Raw genomic sequence first — 17,095 nt, 5'->3', positions numbered from 1 at the left:
GGCATTAGGGAAAACTTTTTTTGGATCCTCTCAGGACTACCTTCAGTGTAGCATGTCCCAAATAGTCTTTTTTCGTGCTTACAATTCCACTCTGAGGGAAAGCGGGTGTTTAGGGACAGGTTCAATTTACCTTGTGAGTGATTCCAGGCGGTCGGACGTCTTTCAGTGTACTGCGGCTCCTCTCTGTTTGCATGCGGGAGAACCAGTTTGTCTGATACAGTGTCCCGGAGGAGTTTTAGTGTTGTTTCGTGTTAACGTGTCACATGACCACCTATTGCACGTCTGGTCCACGCTTTTTCTTTGTAATTCGATATACATCCAGAATGGTCGGCCATCTTGAAGGGTGTAAATGCAGTACTAGGTCCGCGTCTTTTCGAATGTTCAGAATGTCTAACCAGACTTGGTCCTCAAGCACTAACACAAATTTCGCATTTCCACCTTTTACAGCATTGGAAAGTGTGAAAAATCCGGGGATTTTGTTGAACTTTTTTGTCACTTCTGAAAAACAAGATTTCGTCCTGACGAGGGCTAGAACTATAACAGCAGAACACCAGGGATGGTGTTCATGTAAATCCTATGCCGAAACATATGTAGACATCTAGACACGAAAATCTATGTGTCTTTATACAGCATTAAAACTCCCGTGCTGCGCATTTCAAGCAGGTCCCCCCGAATATAACAAGACAATGAATGCTTTGAAAATTAATTTGTCAAGGTGATTTACTACACTCTGGCACTGTACTAACTTTAGACACTACGAGTAAAATATGTGTTGTTACTGGACTTTTCAATCTTTGTGTGATTCTAACCTGCTTTAAATATTTGTAGGTGTCTTGTGGAAAGCACCAACTATATACATTTGTATGTTTTTTAATTGAATTCATTATTAAAATATGTGTTTATACTTTGTTTATCTTTAGTACAATAATATGTGTTCTATGTGACCTCTAGATAGAAAAAATAGACAATCTATCATTTTGCTCTCCTTGTCCCTGACCCACATGTTAGGTGAACTAAAAGAGGGGTAATTGAGTTTTGCTTTCTGTTTGTTACTTTACAATTTAGTCCCTATTTAAGCTCAATCCCCCTTTAACAAAAAATTGGGACTCACCCTTTCTTATGCCATGGACCGTAGGTGGCCATCCATGCCCGGATGATGAGATATATCCTGTTCACCAAGGCCAAATCCTTGTAGTAATCACCGGTAAGTGGTAGGAGAATCTCTGTGTCATCTGCGTAGGTGACACCCAGAAGGTCCAGATCATCGAAAAGGGGCTTGGTAAAGATATTGTAGAGGGTGGGTGAGACGCAAGATCCCTGGGGCACTCCACATGTGATGGGGATGGGATTGGCTGCTGCCATAGGTGGGAAAAATCTCATAGTCCTGTTATTTAAGAACGATTGAAGCCACGCTATGGCTTCTGTGGAGAAGCGAGCTGCCGAGTCCAGGTGGTTACATAGGACCCTGTGGTCGACCAGGTCGAAGGCAGCTGATAAATCCAGGAGTAGAGGGAGGGCTGATTTCCCTTTATCACTGAGTTCATCTATCTGTGCCTTGAGGTCTATTAGGGCTGTCTTGGTCCGTGTTGGGGCTGAAAGCCTGATTGCCTAGTTCCTAGTAGAGAGTTAGTTTGCAAATATTTTTGAATCTGGGAGTATGCCATTTTGTCTAAGATCTTTAAGATAAAAGGCACTGTAGTAATCGGGCGGTAGTTGGTGGTTATTAGTGGGTCTAGGGACTGTTTCTTCAATAGAGGAAGTACCCTTGATTCTTTGAGGTTGGATGGGATGGTATTGGTGGAGAAGGAAGAGTTGATAAGTTTTGTGATAAAGGGGACCAGGTCTCTTGCTGCATCCTTTAGAAGTTGAGCCGGGTATAAGTCGCCTTAACAATTGGTGGGTGTAAGAGATAGTATAGTATTTTCTGTTTCTTTTATGGTGACTTTGGAGAACTTAAATCTGGGGCGATTGGTAGAGTTGCTTGGGTGCTCTAGGTTGATGCTAGTGGGCTTGTTGCCGGAGAGAGTTGCTTTTTTCCTGGCAATTTTTGTTTGTAGGGTTGTGACTTTGTTGGCTAGAGCTTGCTGTATGTTGGAGCACCAGAGTTTGTCTTTGATGCAGTTGTCTGGCACAGGGATGGGGGTTTCTAGCTCTTTGAGAATGACAAAGAGTTATTTCGTGGTAGAGTTGGCTTGGGCAATTCTAGCATTGCAAGTTTTGCGTTTAGCTAGGATGATTTATTTTTTGTATAAGGCTATGATGGCGCTGAGGTTGGCTTTAATTTCATCAGATGGTTGTACTCGCCAGGATGTCTCACAACGCCTTTTTGTGTTGCGTAGTGATTTTAGGTATGGGGTGTACCAGGTATTGAGATGGGCTTTGGGTTTGCTTTGTCTTTGAGCAAGGGTCATGATGAGGTTGAATTCATTAACCATAGCCTCGGGGTTCAGGTTTTCCGGGATACCGTTAAATGTAGGGAGGATGAGGGGTAGCTGTTTGTCGTGGGTGATGTTTTTTTTGTTCCAGGTAAGAATGGCAGGAGCTAGAGCTGTAGATGCCAAGGTAGGTTTGGCAGTAGTCAGGGTAAAGGTTATGAGGTGATGATCTGTCCAGATCTGGGGGGATATGGAGGAAATCAAGGCGTTGCAGTTGTAGTCTGCTACCCAATCCAGGATTCTGCCTTCGTTATGTGAAGGGGTGACCACTCTCTGGGTAAATCTCTGTTCCGCAAGGGTATTAGCCACATTAGATGCGTGTGTGTCTTTAGGGTCGTTATAGCCCAGGTTCATGTTGCCAAGCAGTAGGACTTGAGAGGAGTTTTTTAGATTATTTGAGATGATATTTGATATGTCATCTACAAAGGTCCCAATGGGGCCTGGAGGTCTATAGATAAGGTATATCGTGAGGATTTGGGTGCTGTTTATGTTTAGTTTGGCTGTCATGATCTTACATGAGTTGATGGCCGGGGATTGCACTAGCCTGCACTGCATGGTAGATTGTTTCTCGCTATGAGTGCAATACCTCCACCTCCCGTATCAGTTCTGTCTGATCGCAGTATGGTACATCCGTTAGGTATGGCCAGTGAGAGGGCTGGTCCTGCTGCGGCATGTAGCCAAGATTCAGTGACTGCTAGGAGGTCTAGATGTTCAGAGTGGATGATGTCTGCTATCTCTGTAGCGCGTGCAATAAGCGATCTAGAGTTTATTAGGCCGCACTTGAGGCTGGGTTTGTCTGTCTTCGATAGGGTTAGGCTAGTTGTGGTTTGGGTTTTGGTGGGATCGCTGTTGGTGGTGGTCGGGATGGGCCCGTGGTTTGGTGAGGAGGGGGTTAAGACAGGTCCAGGGTTGGATCTTTTGTTTGTGGGTGCCAGGCTTCTAGCTAGTGGTTCATAAAGTTTTGCAAGTCTTGTGCGGAGTCTGCCGTTGTAACCTATGTTGTAACTGTTAAATCCCATGGTTTAGAATCTGGAATAAGTGTTCTAGCTGTTTGTTTGGAAATTAAGTCTGTTTTAAGCAAAGGAAAAATGCAACAGAAATAACATTTGAATTTAAGCCTGACTAAAAGCAACCTAACCAGTATAACAGCAACCCCCAACAGAGGCAAGGCCTCTCTCTTCTGCTTCCCTCCACCAGGAAACCACACCTAAGTGATGATTATAGGGTGGGAGGAGAATTTGGGCTGCAGTGGGAAGGAGACAATGGACATCCTCCAGCTACAGGAAATGCCAAGTGTGAAGAGTCGTAAAATGGCCTGGGCCCAGGAGGAACTGGGAAGAGACTGCTTCTGAACTGCAGGGAGATAGAAGGAGGTGGAGACAGACAACCATTTGTTGTTTATCAAGGAGCAGAGACACATTTTAAAAAGACTGATAACTTACTGTGTAAAATTGTCAAAAACATAAAAATAACAGCATGGTTAATGTAAATGTTGGCTGCACATTTTAAAAGGTGCCGGAACTCTGTGACATGTTCTAGGAAGAAACGGCGGAAAATATGATATTACACAAAATTATATACACTTATGCCCTTGTTCAATGCACACATTTGTAGAAATTTGCTCCTAAATTGGACATTGTGTTCTGGAAAAAAGGGCAAAATTCTGTAAAAAGCAGACACAAGATCCTACAGCGGCAGCGTTTTAAGGAGTAACTGCTGTACAAAATATGTAATATGTATATATGATTGTTATAGAGGTTGTACACATGGAAATATGTATTGTACCAAATGTAGATTTTGCGTTCAAGAGGATAGGGGTGGACTCTAGGTGACGCCCTGTTCTTCACCTCCTATCAAGGAAGAGAGGAGACCCTGTTCAATCCCTGTCCAAGGGGCACACTTAGGATAAACCAGCACACACCCCCTTTATCATAAGCATAAATAGAGACAGCTGAGCACTCAGAAGGACACACAGATTCACCCACTATCCCGATGCTGGCAAAGCACCCTGCTGCAGAACTATCCATCTTACTTGCTCCAGACTCCAGAAACTTGGCAAAGCAGAAAGGCCCATTTTATAACTGAACCAGTTAGCCTCTCAGCTAGGCCTTAAATTCCAGAACCAGAATCCCATCACCTAAGGGGAAGCTTCGAAATATAGACAGTCGGGCTGCGCTGTACTGCTTGCTTGTTGAAACAATTATCATCAGAACCAAAAAGGACAGATCTAGTCCATCCTGCCGTGTGGTGACCAGAGCGCCTTGCGTTTATTCATAGTCATCCTCTAGTGTAAGAAATCTTTTTTGTCATTTTAAAAGCGCATTCCCGTTTTCCCATTCTTGCACCTATCTCGAAAAAACAACCTCCACTAAAATGTCCATAACCTCGTCAGTCTTCTTGCTAGAAACAATATTTCAACTTCTGCATGTAGCTAACATCCACAGCTTTAATTCACATCTAAAACTGCATCCCAAATAAATATGGTTCTCCTGTTATCGCAATTACTGCACACTGAAAAGTGTGCAGCGAATTTCCATTTTGGTATATTCTTACAAGTGTAAAACAGCTTTTGATTGCTCCCGACCTCAATTTTCAGATTTCACATTGTTTCTTAGTATCAAATCATTGCTAGTGTTTGCGTGTAACTATCCAAAGTGGATCCCATAAGAATTTAAACAATTTCAGCAATTTAAACCATATTTAGTGTTTTTTCGAAATCCATTCGCAAGATCACCTTAAAACCATTCTGACCGCTTGCCAATCAATTCTGTTTTTCTCTTGTGTTGCTGGGGGGAAATTGGGATTGATATCTTGTTTGAATTCTGCCATTCCTGACTACCTGCTCGCTCTTCTCATCTCTTTATATTGCCTGTTGGGGGGTTGAAGGGTGTGCAGGGGGAACCAGTAACCACACTGCTATTTGATCTGAACACACACACACAAGTATTATTTCTGTGCTGAATTGTTTTGCTCACTATTACTCCTTGTGTATTAAAGAGATTATTTAGTGTTACATCACCCCATTGGTGTTCATTGTGTACCCATTAAGGCATAGTGTGATTGAATTGTGAATACATAAATAAATATTTTTACTTTGCAAACCAGCCTGATTCCTGGTTCAGTGTGACCGGTGGGGGGGCGGGGTTCCAGGAGAGGGGCGCGATATGAGTGGTACATCGTTCAGAATAACAGAACTTTTAGACAAAACTAAATAAGAATTTCAGTTGTGCATTACACGCTAGGCATAGACTTATGTGTGTGCCGGATTGAAATCACTTACAGTCGCACTGGCAACCAGAGGAGTGATCGTCTGGAGATTGTCAGCAGGCCCAATCTTGAAAGATTAATAACCAAGCAGGCTGCCCCATTTTGAACTTTCTGCAAACATGTCAGCTGGAATTCAAGGAGTCCCAAATATTGATTATGACAGTGGTGCAACTTTTAAGTAATCAAAGCACCCACCAATATAGGTCAATAAATATCATCTACATAGGAAACAATCTTATGAACTAAGGAAACATTTTAAAATGCTGATTTAATGGTTTCATTAATTTAAGTTTGTATACCAATATCTGCTTGTCAAGTAAAACCAACGTTTAAAAACAAAATATTTTGGTAGCCTAACTGATAGGCAGGCCTAACAGAGCAGATGGAGAGCAATTTAGGGAGGAACGATTTGTGTTCTATTTGGATTAGGCAGGACACCATAGTCCCACATCCAATACTCTACTTACGCCATACAGGCCAGAACATTGGTTCCGTCAAACCCTTTATAGAAAGGTTTACCTGGGTGTCGTCAGCATAGGAATGATGCATAAGTCTAATGTAAGAGGAAATTCTTGCGGCTCTCCAGAATTTATTGACAAATTAGAGGAGGTGAAAGCGCCTAGATGAACTTGTTGCATTCTTCCGAATAAGAAAGACCTGAAACATCTCAAAGCATCGGGTGAGATGACCATAGTGGCGGATAACCTTGACAATATGATTTCATAATCCTCAGTGTCAGATGCTGCAGACAAATTCAACATTGCAAGCACAGTTAGGTGCTCCAGACTGCATGCAAGGATAGGTTGAAAAAACTAGACTGATGGTTATTCAGAGACCCGTTGCATTCCACAAACTTGCAATTGACATGCAGCTGTTTGAACCAAGAGTAAGAACCTGGGCAGAATAGCAACCGAGCGGCAATTGCTCAGAATGGCTGGATTAGAAGATGTTTTTTTTTTTAAAGAAGGGGAGGGGAACAACAAAGCTTCCGAGAGTCTAGGGCAACACTTTCCAATACAGAGGAAATGTTACAATGCATTCAGCACGACATTTTGCTTTCATCGCTAGAAATGGTTCATCTGGACGGCCAGCGGGCCACAATTTTTGTAGCAGGTCAGATGGGCCTTTGCGATATCAATGCATCTGACCACTACCCAGGTAGTAAAAGATGGAGCAGGCGAGTGCAACGATGCAGTCCAATTGCAGTAAATCCTTTAACCCAGGGGCACTTATCCTTTTTTACATACATTTATGAGTAGAGTTTCTCAATTTCCAGACTAATGACTGTGAATTGCAACTCATTATGTGCTTTGAAGAAAGTCTTTACTTTCTTTGCTCAGCAGGTGATTATGGCGATTATAGAGACATTCACTGAACATACATAATTTTTTAGGTTATCTTGACATGAGCATCCCTGCATTGTATCGGCAATGTCTTACATAGAGTGTCTTTATATACCATAATAGATGCCAAAAACTACTACATTTTTTAAAGGAGGGCAATTCAACTAACACACATATGCCGCTGTACCAACCAGCAGCCATTCAGGAACTTCACCTTCAGTTCTGAGCCACATGAGGAATGCATTGCATATATGCAAATTATCCACAAAGTACACATGTTTGACTGCAGCACATTAATTGTCCCTAATTATGGTGAAACACATATGTGGATGCCTAAATCCTGTACAACTGCTTGTCTTCGTATAGGGACCACAACAAATGGAGACACCGCCAGAGTGACTGGAAGTGTTGTAGGTAATTGAAATGAACCACCTGCTGCTGAATATAGTATGATGAGTGTTTCTTTCAGTACCAATTATAAGGTTGTCATTTAGTCACATACTACAAACTGCATTGTTATTGGGCGCTTTAATAAAGCCTTATAGAACGAGGGAGGGATCATTATCGTGGGATAATGACCTGCCACCAAGCTATAGCCTGAGGTAAAGCTGAGTCAAAGTGTTGGGAAATGGTCATTTTTCAAGCAATAATGACCTTTCCAGAGCTCTACAAGGCTATCAGCACATTTGTAATTGTTAAATAACAAGTTTGTCTTCATAATATAAGTTTAGTTTAGTTTAGTTTATTATTTGTATTGCGCTCCAGACCCGAGGGTATTCAGGCGCAAGGCATAAGGATATTCAAAGCTTGGTTACAACATGTAAAATACAATTATGTGCAAGTGCCGCTTGGTTACATGTTGGCACAATGAAGTTACGATATGTACAGGCGGGTACATTGATGGCATGCATAGTTTTACACAGGGGTTGGTGCATGCGGTGTAGAGAGAGGTGCAATATAAGTATTGTAATTGCAAACTTTGTTAAAATAGAATGGGTTCACCAGAAGCATGCATTAGGTGTCATGTCAAAGTGAATGCTCTATCTATAACATAGTAAAATAATGTTTCCATTGTTTAGATTTCTCTTAGGTGTGTTAAATAGGATGTTGCTGTGAAACAAAAGGTTGTCTCAGACATCAAATGTCTTGTTGAAAACTTGCCTGTAAATTGTGTTGTGGTTTCCCAGTCTGCTTTTGAAGTCAGATTGCTCAAAATGCAGTCAATACCGATAGTTATTCACTGCACTCTGAACATTCTGATAGGCCGAGAAGAGGTCAATAACAATCTCAATGTTATGTTCTGTTATGTTATGTTACGGGGCATTAAATAGCGCCTTATGTATCATTGGTATGATCTCAAAGCGCTGGTAGGTTGAATGCCCTCGGAGGTCAGTAGAAAGGGAAAGGGTTATAAGGTGAATGTGTGCACCGGCTATGTGTCCAGCTGATGTGGCAGTTGCGTGTTGGCTGCTTCTTAGTGGTAGGTGTAGCGGTTGGGAGGTCAGGCATATATGTTCATTCTGGGGGATGACGCCCAGACTGTTTTGTGGCTGCGTTAGGCCTGAGGAGACGCTTAAACTGGCCGTGTGCTCAGCTGATGCTTAGTCAGGATGATGGGGAGTATGCAGCAGGTGTTATTATGAGAACAGCTATACCAAATCTGTCATAGTATCGTTGTGTTCCTGATGAGTGTTGGTGTGTAGGAGAGAGTAAGCATGGTGGTGTGATATGGCGGTTATCAGTTATGCATTTGAGGTCGGGCACTCCATTTGTTTCATCGCCTCCATTTGTTTCATCACCTTCATAGGTTTCATTCACTCTACCTGTTCCATCCACTCTACCTGTTCCATCACTCTACCTGATTCCATTCAGTCTATTTGTCCCATCCACTCTACCTGTTCTATCCATTCCATTCCATCCGTTCCATCCACTCCATCCGTCCATGTGCTCATAATAAGTATTAGTTTAACCTAACTCAAAGTAACCCATCTGCCCTGATTGAACCACAATCTTAGATGAATAGGTTTCACAACATGCAGTATGCACAGAACCTACTGAGCGAACTTGCTATAAAAGGGTGAACCCCTGTGATGTAATTGAACAGGCATGTATTTTGCCCCCATTAGCACCCTGAGGCTTGTCCGAGTTGCTACTGCGCATCATAAGCATCCCTGGGTTTCCAGACCTTGGTCTTTGGTCAGAAGATGTGACAACATTGTAAATGTCCTCTTTTCCAGGAAAGGCCCTGTCTCTGCTTCTCCTGTTGCAAAACCCAAAGCTATTACATGTACAAGGAGGTTAAGCAAGACTCCCGGTGTTGGTGTGCAGCTGTTTTGCAGTAAGGGTAGATATTTCACAACTGGTGCGTTATAAATGACTTATCATATCATATCACATCTCCCAAATCTATCTGACCATAAACAGATAGTAGTCCAGTGTACTGTGTTTATAACATTGCTCTCACAAACAGGTGCACAAACAGATACTGCAACACACACAGATCTACACATATATACATTAACATACATATGCACAAGTGTAATAATAATCATTCTAATATTAATTCTAATAATAATGATAATTATAACTAGTTGTACCCAGCGTTTTCATGCAAAGAGCCAGCATTCTCTCACCTCACCTCCATCTCTTGCTCACTCCACTTTTTTCTCTCTCGCCAATCTCGCTGTCTCTCACACTAAGGGCCGAATTCACCGAGCGTTTTCCAATGGGGTTTTTGCCATTATAAAATGCTTCTGTGAATTAGGCCCTAGGTCTCTGTCTCCTTTTGTGACTGAGAGCCACTTAGACAGGTGCAGATTGGCCTGAGTCACTGCAGCTGTTGCAGGGACATCTTCATGTGAAGGCAAAAACGGCATGTGTCCTGGGCCACCACCTTGGTTGGGTAGTACACATGGTTGCCCGATGCAAAGAAGATTATGCCAATTATTTTTAAGATCGCTTGTCAGCATATTTTATAGTGTGCAGATGAGGCTAGAAATCTGCTGTACGTTCTATTCAGATCAATTCATCAATGACTGCTTCCTGTGTTGGCTGCAGTGCATACAGCTGTGCGATAAGTACAGTGACATTCATTTGGCATTATTAGCACGGTGGCGTAATTAGCACCATGGTCCCTTAGCGCCATGGATTTTAACGCCTGCAAAAAGCAGGTGTTAAACTCACCATGGCGCAAAGGGACCTCGGAGTCAGGCGTTAAGGGTCGGCGCCGTTTACGGCGCTGTTAACCCCTTAACGCCTGACTCGTAATGAGGCCCTCTGTACAATGGCGACTCCGCCTGTATTCTGTTCACTACTTGTAGCTAGCCTATATGATGACTTGATATGTCTTGCATTTCAGCATCTGTACATTCATTATACTTTGGATTTCTACAGCACTTTTACTGTGTATTCTTCTCCTTTTCCATTTTAAAGTTCACTCGTCTCCACTTCGTCATTTCTCCTCTAGGATCCATATATCGTCTTCATTCAGTATCTCCGGACGTCGTGCACACTTTCTTATGATGTCATCAGTACATTATCTTAAATCTTTCTTAAATCTTTCTCATATTCCTTCAGGGAGTTCCTCAAGCAGGCTGTCATCAACTTGAGGGTAAATTCGATATAGTCGTCTTAATGGATACCGTCTTCCATATGCTTGCTGTATTATTGGTACAGTAGCTGAGGTTAGACAGGGCATGGTCTCATGGCTCCAATATAGAGGAGGTAGGGGAGTAGGATCTCCTGCGGACAGATCCATCTGCTCATCTACTTTCCTCTTTTCATTTGCATGAATTACTCGCTGCAAAAAAGGTTTTTTTTGGAATTAAAATCTATTGCACTTGCCATATGAAATTCCAAAGTTGGAAAGGGGAATTACCCCCACCTCCCTACAACATAATTTTACTCGCAACTTTTTAAAAAATACAGGAAGTAAAATACTCCCACCACAAAATCATATCTGTAAACCTGATCGTAGGGCCGCACTGTCGAAGAACTGGGATAGGATTGGGTTTATTTTATTTTATTTATTTGCATTTGTAAAGCGCACAACTGCCCTCAGGCATCGTGGCGCTGTTAAGAAAGCTTGCTTGTTTACATAAGTGCATGGAGTCATCATAGGTGGCATAGAACATGAGGGCCAATCCCTGTTGAGGAGTGGCCACAAACATACAATGCATAATGTCAGAGTCTTTGGAGGCATAGGGTCAAGAAAGGTGGCAAAACATGAGAGCTAACGCCTCTGGAAGGGCGCCAGCGACATACAATGCATAGTGTCAAATCAGTGGAATCACAGTGTAAAGATAGGCGGCAGAGCACGAGGGCCAGCCCCTCTTGCAGGGTGGCACAAATATACAATGCTTAGTGTCAAAATCAGTTACCAGGGGAAACAGGTCATAGCTTGCCCTGTATCCATTCTTGTCTGCATCTATTAATGGAGGGCAGCCACCGATGGAAGGGAAAACTCTGCCCTCTGTTTTGCTTGAGAGCAGGTCACGCTAGCAGGCTTGGACTGGCCTATAGGGCAATAGGGCAATGCCCAAAGCGCTGGCCAAACATGCTAGTGTCATGCTAGTGGACATTTTGATGCACTACTTCAATGAACAGCTGGTAGGTTGCACCAGTGCAATGCACAGTTTTCAAAATAATTTAGCAACAAACTCCCTCTGGATACTATGGATACAGGCCTTCTCGAAAGGAACTAATTGCTGTGTACAGCTGTTGGCCACATTTCATTGGTGCCAGAGCTAATTTTATGTCCCAGTCCGTCCCTGCACACTGGGTAGCAGCGTTCACAGGAGGAGAGATAGATAACCGCATTATGTGTGCTGGGCACCGTGCCTAGCTCTTCAGCAGACTCAGAACAGATGGCACCATCACCCCACCTCATCTATTCACAAGATGGCACTCATGATGCACTCTGATGGAGGCAAAACACCCGCCACCGCAAGCACACTCATTCCAACAGTTTTCCTGTTTCTACGGCACCCACGCGGTCCAGAGTTAATCAATTAACTTAACCATCATTGAGTAAATCAATTAAGCTTCCATCACAGCCAAGGAAGCGGCATGCGAGGCGTGGGGTGCGGATGCAGAGAGTGACTCCAGCGTTGCCTAGGGTTTCAAAGATAAAACACATATCCAATAGCAACAAAGAACAGGGAAGCTCGTCCTGTGCACTGTGATGGCTCTATGGAGCGAGAATAGCTGGTGTGCGGGATGGGAGGGTGCTCCCATTTAGATACTGGCTGATTTCCTGTCTGATACTGCACTGGTCACCTGGCTACCGTCTCATTTCGGGCCCAGCTGCCTAGCTGCCCAGTTGCACACCCACACTGCCTCCCGGCAACCCTTGCATTTGCGTCTGTATCTGTAACCCTACAGTCCCTGCACTTTTGGACACCTGCTCTCTGCACTAACCCTTGCACCTGCCACCTGCTGGTGGCACTTCTTGTTATTGTGTTGATCCCATGTACAGCACTGCCCCCTCCCCTTTCCCCTGGCACTTTTCCCCTCCCCCATCCCCTGCACTTGCGCAATCTCAATGTCACTTGGCCTAGTAAGATTGTTGTCTCTGTCCACATTCTGTTCCCCCTTCCTTGCCTCGTAGTGCCTTGAAACACTTGTGCATAGGCGCATAACAAATGCCATATCATATAAGATGCAGCAGCAACAGATTGCCCTTGTGTGAGAGTGTTTCCAATGAAACTCTGACCGATCATTGAATCAAACACAGCTTTCTTCAAGGCAGGTCCACTTACAATAACTAAACATCTCCTCAACTTGTCTTCACAAACCCCTTCTTTGTTGCAATCATCTCTTCCTCTTCCCCTCCCTCATCTTTTTGTGTCTCCCCTTTCTTTCTTTTCTTTTCTTCTTCGATTCTTTTGTATCCCCAGGCCGTATCCCGTCTTTTTCACGAGGTCACTTTCCTCGTTTGCACATTGCTGTTGCATTTCTCCCTGTTTCTTTTAAATCTATACGTTGTGTATTGGGGGGTGTTAGGTGGCAGGGTGAGGTGGAGGGGGACCAGTTAGATGAGCGGCTGGGGGGATACCTTCATTTAAACAAAACATTTGACCAATACCACCAGGGGTAAAAATGTACGAGTAATGTGCAAATGAGGAAAGTGAGCACGTTACAAACACATACAGCCCCCGCAGCATTGAGTCGCCTTGTCCTTTCTCACTTTGTCCTTTTTTTATTTTGTTGCGCTTTTGCATTTTTGTCCACACTGTTCTTTTTTCTTTTTGTAACCTTCCACAGATGGTGGCATGCTGTACCTGCCTCCCTTTTTCTATAAATCGATCGACCAAGTCCATCAAATTCATTAGGTAGATTTCCACCCATAAGAACGGCAGGTGTACCACGCCTTGCCCAAAGTACACTGGCGCTTCATTACTAGTGTCATCATGTCTCAGAACTCCTATCACCCTATAAAAAACTATAACAAAAAAAAAAACAGACACTTCCCTGTTAATCTCTTTCCTTGCAGGTTTGCTCACATCCCTCTTAACTGTATATGGCAGCCATTGTGGCCACGCCTCTTCCGTGCCTGTCCACAGCTTCTGTATGTTCCACAGCACTATTTTCATATTTGATATTATTTCCAGGCCAGTCCATTGTATTGAATTGTTCTACTCCACATAGACGATCAACAAGTCTGCCGCTCGTCTCTTGCCTCGCAGTTCAAATAGCATGGGTAGCAAATGTCCCCCAACCTGTGCCATACCACTTCAGATTCACTGTAGACTTTTTCCAGTTGCCTGCTTTCCTATGTCCATGTCTCCGGCTTACTTCCAGCTCACTTCACGATTGAGGGTCCACAGATCCAGATGTCTTTCAGCACTACATGCAGAGGCGTTGCTAAGGGTGTGGGGGGGCAGAGGGGGCTATAGCTCCGAGTCTTTTGGTTGTAGCCCTAGATAGAAGCTCAGGGGTTACAACCAAAAAGGTTAGCTAGCCCCGAGTCCAGACAGTCCCACATTAGCCTAGCCCCGGATCTTTTCCAGACCTAGTAACACCCCTGACTACATGGATGAAAAATGATACTGTCAACCCACCCAATCCCACTACAAATTCTCCCCCTCCCTGACCTGCTATCTAAATCTACAAGACGTCCATCAACCCATGGACTTCACTCCCCCTTGCATCCTTCTTCTCTCGTTGCTCATTTCCTTCCTCTTTCCATGATGCTGCCCCACCACACAATCCGCGCAAGCCGGCGTTGCGCGTCATCCCATTTCCCTGCCCCTTCCTCCCACAATATCCCCATGGGCAGGATGATTCCTTCCCGCCCACAGGGTTCCCTATGGGTAATGGTCAATTGTGATTGGCCAATATGATAGGTCTCACATGCCGACCATCACCTTTGCCACATGGACATGGGCGAAAGTCTGCCCACTGAACAGGCATAATTAGGCTCGGCTCGAGCAAGATTTGCTTATTCAATGTTCCAAAGCATTCTTGGAGCCCCAATTCTAACATAAATTAATCTTTATCAAGAGAGGCACAACACACTTCATCCAGGAACAGCCAACCACGTTTTACTCAGCAGAGCAAGGGATTAACATTAAGGCAAGTATTAACCACCTAATGGCAGAGGCATGCAGGTATAGCTCAATAAGGGCCAATTAAGGATACCAAATTGATTTTAGCCAAATTAAATCAAGAAAAAGGCACCATAAACAGGCTGCAGCTTGAGCTGAGGTCCTCGTTTAGTTCAGGTCTACCAAAGCTTGGGCTAGGTGGCTATTAAACCCCATATCTGCACCCTCAGCCTGGGCGTGAAAGCTATAATCTCTCTCACAGCATTCTCATTGACCCCACACATTCCATATATTATTTCAAGCTCTATGTAACACCCCCCCCGCCTCCCCACACACACACACCAGGGAACACACTCATTCTTCATACCTCATTCTAGGCACAACACCGAACACCAACCCCACTTTTAGGAACCCCACCAGGGCACATCTGAGAGGAAAACTCACCCATACAAACATACCAGTAAGACAAGGCACACCACGAGAAGATCACCAACACATCCGCCAAAAGGAGGAAGACAAATTCTCAAAAGTAGTCCTAGCCGGGTGGCCAGCCAGATTAGAACCCAACAGGGTCAAACTCAGATGAGCAAGACAAAGCAAGTGTAGTACATCATCAGGCACTCCATGTATCCCCCCCTTACCTACATGGAATAAGGGCATGATGCCACCCGAACAGTTAGGGCGAAGAACATCCTACTATCAAGTTTTTCCGGTAGTACCAGGACTAGCTTGCTACTGCAACACTGCTGAGTGGAGTATTACTTTTAATGAGCAGAAGAAATATTTAACTGGACCGGGCAATCACCAAGTTCTCAATAGCCATTTCAGACATACGTGTGGCCAATTGCCACTCTTACACGACTGGACTTACATTAACTTTTTCAGCGCATCCTTATGACAAAGGAACCATCCAAGCAAAATCCAAACTGAGCCCCATCACCAATCCAAAGACACCTCACTACCACAGCTTAACGCTAAGAGATGTACTTTAGATGTACAAGCTGTTAAAATTAGCATCTCCTTAACTTTTCGCTCAATGATGAATTCCTGATCATTTTCACAATGTTGTCAACACATGTCCTGTCAAATGGCTCCATTTTAGATCCCCATAACTCTGCCACCAGCCAACAAGTAGTGACATTGGCTGATTTCCTACGAGGGACCCATCATCCATTCTGGCACCCAAACTTGCTTCCTACACTGCAATTTAGTGTCATTCATAATGGCTGATGGGCATGTATTTATGTCAGGGTTCGATCTAGTGGCTGACTGGTTTCAAAGAGTTTCTAAAGTTATATTCTACAAAAACTCTAACCCTGAATCTGTTGCCCATAAATATCCCATCTTGCCTGTTCCATATGTTATCCTGGGAAACACTTGGCCATTGTTGGTACAGTTGTGCAAAATCTCAGTAATGTTGTAGACTTTGACCACAGGTTCAGAAAGGTAACCCTAACCTAAGTGTAGATGGCGCTGCCGAGGGATGGCAATTATGCACTACTTGCACGAGAAGGTCACAACAGTAAAACATACAACCAGATATCGAAAAGAAAAACTGCTAGGGAAAAAGTCTAGGAGCACCCTTTTTCGAGAAGAACAAGAGCTTTATTTTGTATCCAAAAATAAATGACCTACAGGCTATTATAAATCCGCTGCCACAGAGCTCTCTCTCCTTAAAATGGTGTCATCTTGTAAACGTACACATCGTCATTTATGATGTACTAGATATACCGTATTCATCCTCCACTCTCATTGGCTGCCACCTATTTACATGCTAATAGTTACATATTGGTCATGCTGTCTTCTCCTCCGTCTTCACCACACGTGGGTAATGACCTCTTCCATCTTGAAATTCTTCAAGTAATTGGTTAAACTTTAATGGCACCACACTGTCTTTTACTCCTAACCACATGATCGCTCCAAAGTCATGCACGTCTGCCCTTTCCGTGTGCAGGCCATGCATGGCCTACTTTCTGATGTTGGTAATTCAGCACCAAATGGGTGTTTGGACCACTGTACTCTGCTGTCCCCGGCCCCACCTCATACTCAGTGGCCAGTGGGCTTTCATATTCGTAATGCAGTTGCTAAAACCATACCGATAGTTGATGTTTTTCAATGCTGTCTTTTAAATACCCGCTCATAGGTAGCACATGCTATGGAGTGCCATGACTTTGTTGTAAATTCTCATCTGGACGTTTTGTTTCTAACAGAGACTTGGCTCTGTGAGACATCTGATCTGTCGATTATCCAGGCCCTCCCCCCAAATTATGAGCTTGCCCATGTGAACCGTCCTTCTAGATACCCAAGGGTGGTGTAGCTATTATGCATAAACCCAATTACAAAGTATCTTGCACTTTGCCAGATCACTCCCTTAAAATGGAGTGTCTTCTCGACCCTATTTATCTGTCTCCTAGTTTGATGATATCTCTCCTTGTGGTCTATCATCCCCCTGGTGCTGATCTTGCGGCCTCCTGGTGTGGTGAGTGATCCTGCCCTTGGGCAC

This window comes from Ambystoma mexicanum, chromosome 3q (assembly GCF_040938575.1).
Source record: "Ambystoma mexicanum isolate Mex_15411 chromosome 3q, UKY_AmexF1_1, whole genome shotgun sequence".
NCBI classification, from domain to species: Eukaryota; Metazoa; Chordata; class Amphibia; order Caudata; family Ambystomatidae; genus Ambystoma; species Ambystoma mexicanum.
Note: the sequence above shows the minus strand (reverse complement) of the source record.